The sequence below is a fragment of the Ovis aries genome, chromosome X (genome assembly GCF_016772045.2).
Source record: "Ovis aries strain OAR_USU_Benz2616 breed Rambouillet chromosome X, ARS-UI_Ramb_v3.0, whole genome shotgun sequence".
Classification (NCBI taxonomy): Eukaryota; Metazoa; Chordata; class Mammalia; order Artiodactyla; family Bovidae; genus Ovis; species Ovis aries.
The window spans coordinates 80929851-80939151 of NC_056080.1; positions in this window are offsets into that span (position 1 = coordinate 80929851).

The following is a 9301-nucleotide window of genomic DNA, read 5'->3' on the forward strand; positions in this document are numbered from 1 at the left end:
CTCGAATAGCCAAAGCAATCTTGAGAAAGAAGAATGGAACTGGAGGAATCAACCTGCCTGACTTCAGGCTCTACTACAAAGCCACAGTCATCAAGACAGTATGGTACTGGCACAAAGACAGAAATATAGATCAGTGGAACAAAATAGAAAGCCCAGAGATAAACCCACACACCTATGGACACCTTATCTTTAACCAACGAGGCAAGAATATACAATGGAGAAAAGAAAATCTCTTTAACAAGTGGTGCTGGGAAATCTGGTCAACCACTTGTAAAAGAATGAAACTAGAACACTTTCTAACACCATACAGAAAAATAAACTCAAAATGGATTAAAGATCTAAATGTAAGACCAGAGACTATAAAACTCCTAGAGGAGAACATAGGCAAAACACTCTCCGACATAAATCACAGCAGGATCCTCTATGATCCACCTCCCAGGATATTAGAAATAAAAGCAAAAATAAACAAATGGGATCTAATTAAAATTAAAAACTTCTGCACAACAAAGGAAACTATAAGCAAAGTGAAAAGACAACCTTCAGAATGGGAGAAAGTTATAGCAAATGAAGCAACTGACAAACAACTAATCTCAAAAATATACAAGCAACTCCTGCAGCTCAGTTCCAGAAAAATAAATGGCCCAATCAAAAAATGGGCCAAAGAACTAAATAGACATTTCTCCAAAGAAGACATACAGATGGCTAACAAACACACGAAAAGATGCTCAACATCACTCATTATCAGAGAAATGCAAATCAAGACCACAATGAGATACCATTTCACGCCAGTCAGAATGGCTGCGATCCAAAAGTTTACAAGCCAGAAAGAAAAACACCAATACAGTATACTAACACATATATATGGAATTTAGGAAGATGGCAATGACGACCCTGTATGCAAGACAGGGAAAGAGACACAGATGTGTATAACGGACTTTTGGACTCAGAGGGAGAGGGAGAGGGTGGGATGGTTTGGGAGAATGACATTCTAACATGTATACTATCATGTGAATTGAATCGCCAGTCTATGTCTGACGCAGGATGCAGCATGCTTGGGGCTGGTGCATGGGGATGACCCAGAAAGTTGTTATGGGGAGTGAGGTGGGAGGGGGGTTCATGTTTGGGAATGCATGTAAGAATTAAAGATTTTAAAATTTAAAAATAAAAACTAAAATTAAAAAAAAAAAAGTTTACAAGCAAGAAATGCTGGAGAGGGTGTGGAGAAAGGGAACCCTCTTACACTGTTGGTGGGAATGCAAACTAGTACAGCCACTATGGAGAACAGTGTGGAGATTCCTTAAAAAACTGGAAATAGAGCTGCCTTATGACCCAGCAATCCCACTGCTTGGCATACACACCAAGGAAACAAGAATTGAAAGAGACACATGTACCCCAATGTTCATCACAGCACTGTTTATAATAGCCAGGACATGGAAGCAACCTAGATATCCATCAGCAGATGAATGGATAAGAAAGCTGTGGTACATATACACAATGGAGTATTACGCAGCCATTAAAAAGAATACATTTGAATCCGTTCTAATGAGTTGGATGAAACTGGAGCCGATTATACAGAGTGAAGTAAGCCAGAAAGAAAAACACCAATACAGTATACTAACACATATATATGGAATTTAGAAAGATGGTAATGATAACCCTGTATGCGAGACAGCAAAAGAGACACAGATGTATAGAAGAGACTTTTGGACTCTGTGAAGAGGGAGAGGGTGGGATGATTTGGGAGAATGGCATTGAAACATTTATACTATCATGTAAGAAATGTATCGCCAGTCTAGGTTCGATACAGGATACAGGATGCCTTGGGCTGGTGCACTGGGATAACCCAGAGAGATGATATGGGGAGAGAGGTAAGGGGGTGGGGTTCAGGATTGGGAACTCATGTACACCTGTGGCGAATTCATGTCAATGTATGGCAAAACCAATACAGTATTGTAAAGTAAAATAAAAGAATACATAAATTAAAAAGAGAGAGAGAAAGAAAAAAAGAAAAACCATAGCCTTGACTAGATGGACCTTTGTTGGCAAAATAGTGTCTCTGCTTTTGAATATGCTATCTAGGTTGGTCATAACCCTCCTTCCAAGGAATAAGCATCTTTTAATTTCACGGCTGCAATCACCATCTGCAGTGATCTTGGAGCCCAGAAAAATAAAGTCTGACACTGTTTCCATTGTTTCCCCATCTGTTTCCCATGAAGTGATGGGACCGGATGCCATGATCTTAGTTTTCTGAATGTTGAGCCTTAAGCTAACTTTTTCACTCTCCTCTTTCACTTTCATCAAGAGGCTTTTTAGTTCCTCTTCACTTTCTGCCACAAGGGTGGTGACATTTGCATATCTGAGGTTATTGATATTTCTCACAGAAATCTTGATTCCAGCTTGTGCTTCATCCAGCCCAGGGTTTCTCATGATGTACTCTGCATATGAGTTAAATAAGCAGGGTGACAATATACAGCCTTGACACACTCCTTTCCCGATTTGGAACCAGTCTGTTGTTCCATGTCCAGTTCTAACAGTTGCATATAGGTTTCTCAAGAGGCAGGTCAGGTGGTCTGGTATTCCCATCTCTTTCAGAATTTTCCACAGTTTATTGTGACCCACACAGTCAAAGGCTTTGGCACAGTCAATAAAGCAGAAATAGATGTTTTTTCTGGAACTCTCTTGCTTTTTCAATGGTCCAGCAGATGTTGGCAATTTGATCTCTGGTTCCTCTGCCTTTTCTAAAACCAGCTTGAATGTCAGGGAGTTCACGGTTCACATATTGCTGAAGCCTGGCTTGGAGAATTTGGAGCATTACTTTACTAGTGTGTGAGATGAGTGCAATTATGCAGTAGTTTGAGCATTCTTTGACATTGTATTTCTTTGGGATTGGAATGAAAACTGACCTTTCCAGTCCTGTGGCCACTGCTGAGTTTTCCAAATTTGCTGGCATATTGAGTGCAGCACTTTCACAGCATCATCTTTCAGGACTTGAAATAGCTCAACTGGAATTCCATCACCTCCACTAGCTTTGTTCATTGTGATGCTTTCTAAGGCCCACTTGACTTCACATTCCAGGATGTCTGGTTCTAGGTGAGTGATCACACCATCCTGATTATCTTGGTCGTGAGGATCCTTTTTGTACTGTTCTTCTGTGTATTCTTGCCACCTCTTCTTAATATCTTCTGCTTCTGTTAGGTCCATACCATTTCTGTCCTTTCTTGAGCCCACCTTTGCATGAAATGTTCCCTAGTATCTCTAATTTTCTTGAAGAGATCTCTAGTCTTTCTCATTCTGTTGTTTTCCTCTATTTATTTGCATTGATCGCTGAGGAAGGCTTTCTTATCTCTTCTTGCTATTCTTTGGAACTCTGCACTCAAATGGGTAAATCTTTCCTTTTCTCCTTTGCTTTTCACTTCTCTTCTTTTCAGAGCTCTTTGTAAGGCCTCTCCAGACAACCATTTTGCCTTTTTCATTTCTTTTCCATGGGGATGATCTTGATCCCTGTCTCCTGTACAATGTCACGAACCTCCGTTCATAGTTCATCAGGCACTCTATCTATCAGATCTAGTCCCTTAAGTCTATTTGTCACTTCCACTGTAGAATCATAAGGGATTTGATTTAGGTCATACCTGAATGGTCTAGTGGTTTTCCTACTTTCTTCAATTTAAGTCTGAATTTGGCAATAAGGAGTTCATGATCTGAGCCACAGTCAACTCCTGGTCTTATTTTTGCTGACTGTATAGAGCTTCTCCATCTTTGGTTGCAATGAATATAATCAATCTGATTTTGGTGTTGACCATCTGGTGATGTCCATGTGTAGAGTCTTCTCTTGTGTTTTGGAAGAGGGTGTTTGCCACGACCAGTGCATTCTGTTGGCAAAACTCTATTAGTCTTTGCCCTGCTTCATTCCGTATTCCAAGGCCAAATTTTCCTGTTACTCCAGGTGTTTCTTGACTTCCTACTTTTGTATTCCAGTCCCTTATAATGAAAAGGACATCTTTTTTGGGTGTTAGTTCTGGAAGGTCTTGCAGGTCTTCATAGAACTATCCAAAAGTCTACAAACAGTAAATGCTGGAGAGGGTGTGGAGAAAGGGAACACTCTTACACTGTTGGTGGGAATGCAAACTAGTACAACCACTATGGAGAACAGGGTGAAAATTCCTTAAAAATTGGAAATAGAAGTGCCATATAACCCAGAAATCCCACTGCTGGGCATACACTCCAAAGAAACCAAAATTGAAAGAGACACGTGTACCCCAATGTTCATCACAGCATGTTCACAATAGCTAGGACATGGAAGCAACCTAGATGTCCATTGGCAGACAAATGGATAAGAAAGCTGTAGTACATATACACAATTGAATATTATTCAGCTATTAAAAAGAATGCATTTGAATCAGTTCCAATGAGGTGGATGAAACTGGAGCCTATTATACAGAATGAAATAAGTCAGAAAGTATAATACCAATACAGGATAATAACACATATAGATGGAATTTAGAAAGATGGTAACAATGACCCTATATGCGAGACAGCAAAAGAGACACAGATGTAAAGAACAGACTTTTGGACTCTGCGGGAGAAGCAGAGGGTGGGATGATTTGATAGAATAACATTGAAACAGGTATATTACCATATGTGAAATAGATTGCCAGTCCAGGTTTGATGCATGAGACAGAGTGCTCAGGGCTGGTGCACTTGGATGACCCAGAGGGGTGGGATGGGGAGGGAGGTGGGAGGGGGGATCAGGGTGGAACACGTGAACACTCATGGCTGATTCATGTCAATGTATGGCAAAAATCACTACAATATTGTAAAGTAATTAGCCTCCAATTAAAATAAATAAAATATTTACAAAAAACAAAACCAAAAAATGAGAAAGTTTAATATAGTACAATAGAAATGATATATTTAACACAAAAGAAGGCATAATGAAGGAACAGTGGAATAAAAATGACATAAGATGTAGAGAACGGCTTCCCTTGTATCTCAGCTGGTAAAGAATCTGCCTGCAATGCGGGAGACCTGGGTTCAACCCCTGGGTTGGGAAGATCCCCTGGAGAAGAGAAAGGCTATCCACTCCAGTATTTTGGCCTGGAGAATCCCAAGGACTGTATAGTCTATGTGGTCGCAACGATTTGGACACGATTGAGCAACTTTAAGTAAGACATAAAAGAAAGGCAGATATAATCCTGTGCTATCAGGAATTACATTAAATGTTGCTGTTCAGTTGCTATGTTGTGTCTGACTGAATGGATTAAAGATTAAAGTGGCTCAACATCCTTTGTTTTTAGGGAGACAAAAATTAAAACCACAGTGAGATAGCCCTCCAGGATGTCCAGAATAAAAAGATGAAAAATAAATGTACTGTTGAGTATGCAATGAAGTTGGACCCTTCATACACGTCTGGTAGGAGCATAAAATGGTCAGCCATTTTGGAAAACAGTCTGGTAGCTCTTCAAAAAGTTAAACATAGAGTTTAGTAGGACCCAGCAATTCCACTCCTAGGTACTTACGCAAGGGTACTTACAAAAATATATATTGACACAAATATATATGTCAACACACATATATATATGACATATATATGAAAATATATGTTGACACAAAGACTTGCAGAAAGGCATTCATAGCAACATTATGCACAAGAGATGAAACCTGTAAACAGTCCAAATATTCAGTAACTGCTGAAAGGATAAATAAAATATAGTTTATCCACACAACAGAATTTTATTCAACCAGAAAGAATTTAAAAAGTACCAATACATGCTACAAAATGGATGAACCTTGAAAACATTATGAAAGACGCCAGGTGAAATATGCAGCATGTTGTTTGATTCCATTAATGTGAAATGTTCAGAACAAATAAATCTACAGAGCATGAAAGAGTAGTGGTTGGCAGGGCCTGGCAGGAATTGTAGGGGAATTGCCTAATGCTGATGAGGTCTTGTTTGAGGGGAGGAGAATATCCTGTAGCTGGACAGAGGGAGGCTACACAACACTGGGAATGTGCTAAATGCCACTGAGGTGTCCACTTCAAAAGAGTGACATGCATGGAATGAGATTTAAAAACAGGTGATTTCTTTATGCTGGAGGCCACCACAGCTCCTGAGTCAGCATGCAACGGTGTACACAGAAGCGGTTGTGAGCTGCATTGGTGGTCACCGCTTCTCCCTACTCACCCTTCACATGTGCCAAAGAGCCCTTCCTTGTGCGCATCCTCTCGTCACATCTGTGCAGGGTTTGGGGGCACCACTCAGGGCCAGTACTCGAGGTCACAGGGGAAAGGCCGCATGCAGCACCCTGAGTTCCCTCTACTAACAAAGACAAGAGCACAGTGAGGTCACTCTGGACCGCTTTCTCACCTAATCATTGCATGTTACCATATGACAGTAGCAGCTGGAGCAAACTCCCAGAAGTCCCCTGTTGCCTGGTCTTGTTCAGCCCTCCTGCTTTTGCCATCCACCACCCCACTCTGAGGACCATTGTGCAAATGTTCTGGGCAATTCGGCAGGCATGTTCTCAGATGGAGAGTTGCCCTGGAGTTGAGATGGCACTGGAGGAAGGGCAGGATTGTCCAGTCACTCCATTCTCTCACCAGACCCCTGCCGTGGTGGACACAAGCTGGAACATGTGTGTATCCATTTGTGTTTCTGCACCCCTGCTGTCTGATTGACAAGGAGTTGGCCCAGGGTTGAGTCCTGACTCCTCCCAGAGGAGTTGCTCTGGGAATCGATGAGGAATTAGCCTGGCCATGTGGGAAAGGGTCCCTGAGAGGGGTGGGAGGTGTGCATTACTCTCCCTCCCCCTACCTTGGTTGTCTCTCTGCAAACCATGCCAGGCCAATCCGTTGATTTAGAGGGACCAGAGGGTGATTGATGGCTGACAGGTAGAGTGGCCCAAGTGGATTCCGGGAGATCCTGGAAGGAGGCATGCCTGGGAGCAGGTGGGGAAACAACTGAGCCACACACAATGGGGGTACTTTTCTTTCCTTGTTTACCAGCAAGGGGCTTCATATTCAGTGCATTCCTTCTAAAAGATGGGGGCTGTTTGTTGCTGGCCTGTTTACTCACAGCTTGGGGTACCTGCTCTGTTTGGCAGGGCCAGCACCAGAGCTACCATCTGGGCACACAGAGAGAAAGGGTCAGTGCTGGAGGAGAGGCATTCTGATATACATGGTTGTGGCAGGGACACAACTGCCCTTGTTGAACACTAAGGGCTGGGCACCTCCTTAGGACTCTCAGGCATTGGTGTCCTGTGTTCAAACAGCACAGAGCATTTGGGCCTGAGGGTGCTTGCCATGGAGTGTGTGCGTAGGCCTGAGGAAGATCAACTTTGATGACATGGGACTCAGTCTGGGGAAAATCCACGGGGACTCTCTGGACAAGAAGTGTTCTGAGCTTGGTCTTCAAGGCCCAGTCAGGGTTAAAGGGTGGGACACCAGGGGAGAAAGTGTTGCCAGTCTGTCAGAGAGGAGATCCATGTGGGCCATGCTGCACATGTGCTGGGAGTTCCTGGCACACCAAAAGAGGCTGGAGAGGCAAACAGGGACTGGCAATGAAGTCTTACTTAATTGGAAGACAGCTCTTTTGATATCTGCTATGGAGGTGTGTTCCGTGAAAAATGCATAAGGTGATCTGCACCAAGAGGGAGGCAGCTAACTGCACTGTTTGCAAAGGGAACTGCTGAGATTACATGTCAAGACTGGCAACAAAGCAATTTGGAAGACCCCAGCCAGTCGACACTCTCCGTGCAGCCTTGGAAGCTAGGCCAGGTCTGGACAGCTGTGCATAATAAAAGGGCACTATTTTAAGCTTCTAAATGTGTATCTATGGGATGAAAGTGAAAGTCACTCTGCTGTGTCTGACTCTTTGCGACACCATGGGCTATACAGTCCATGGAATTCTTCAGGCCAGAATAGTGGAGTGGGTAGCTGTTCCCTTCTCTAGGGGATCTTCCCAACACAAGAATCGAACTCAGGCTTCCCCCCTTGTAGGCGGATTCTTTACCAGCTGAGCCACAGTGAAAGTTCTATGTACCTATAGGGTACATGAGGCTGGATGAAGAAAGTGCAGCTCTGGCCCATGGGTGTGGCTTTCTTATCAGTGAAGCCGCTTGCAGTGGTGGATGCTGGGCTCAGCCATCCTCAGTCTTTGGGCTCTCTTTGGTCAACTTCCAACAGTTTTCCTGGCTCAACTCACCACAACAATTTGGCAGTGGTTTTGCCCTTGTTTGTCTTTTCTTTACAAGATCTCCTTCCTTAAGTTCACTGACCAAACTCATTTCATTCTTAGCAACGCTTGTCATCACTGCAAGCTGCATCATTAAATGGCCTCGACGTCCCAAGGTTAGAAGGGCTTAGAATTTCAGAAGACTCCACTTTTCTTCTTTCTTTCCCTCTGTATCCCTCCTCCTATCCAAGAGTTTTGGCACAACAGTATCAGGATTGGTTCGAAAACTTGTAGGTCCACATCATGTTCCCCACCTGCATCATCTAAGCAAGAATGGACTGACTTAAAGAATGTGAACTGGCTCCCCCAGCCGAGCGGGCACTCCTGGCCTCTGTGAGGTCGAACAAGAAACTTAAGAGCAGAAGACCCAGTTTCTTAAGTCATATTTCCAAGTACATGGTGACAAAGAGCAACAATACAATAAAGGAAGTTAAGATTTTGGGCTGATAACCTCCTCAGCTCTTTCTTATCATAGACTGAAATACAGAATTAGCTTCTTTGATTTGAGCTTCATGATTTTAAGTCATACTTCTTTTCTGTATAATTTCTCTAACATGTGCCATTGTCTATTGTGCTAGGTTGACTTGAGCTCCCCTGAAGGATATGTTGGTATCATCCTTGGTGGCTCAGTGGTAAAGAACCAGCTTGCCAATACGGGAGATCTGGGTTTGACCTCTGGGTGGGGAAGATCCCCTGGAGGAGGCAATGGCAACTCACTCCAGTATTCTTGCCTGGGAAATCCCATAGACAGAGGAGCCTGGTGGGCTACAGTCCATGGGGTTGCAAAGAGTTGGACATGTCTGAGGGACTGACACACACACACATATTTTATTTATTAATGTATACCTTTCCCACATAAAGAGAAAACAAAGAAAAATTTTAAAGTTACATCATAGAAACAGTGCAAACCTCTGATGTTTTGCATGGATTACAAAAATCTTCTGTGCTTGCCTGCCTAAATTTGAATTCTGTGGTACCTGTCCTATCATTAAGAGGAAAAAAACATAAAATCATTGTTAAAAGAGTGAAGACTGCCACCCCAATAACCTAAGATACATTGAGAAATGTTT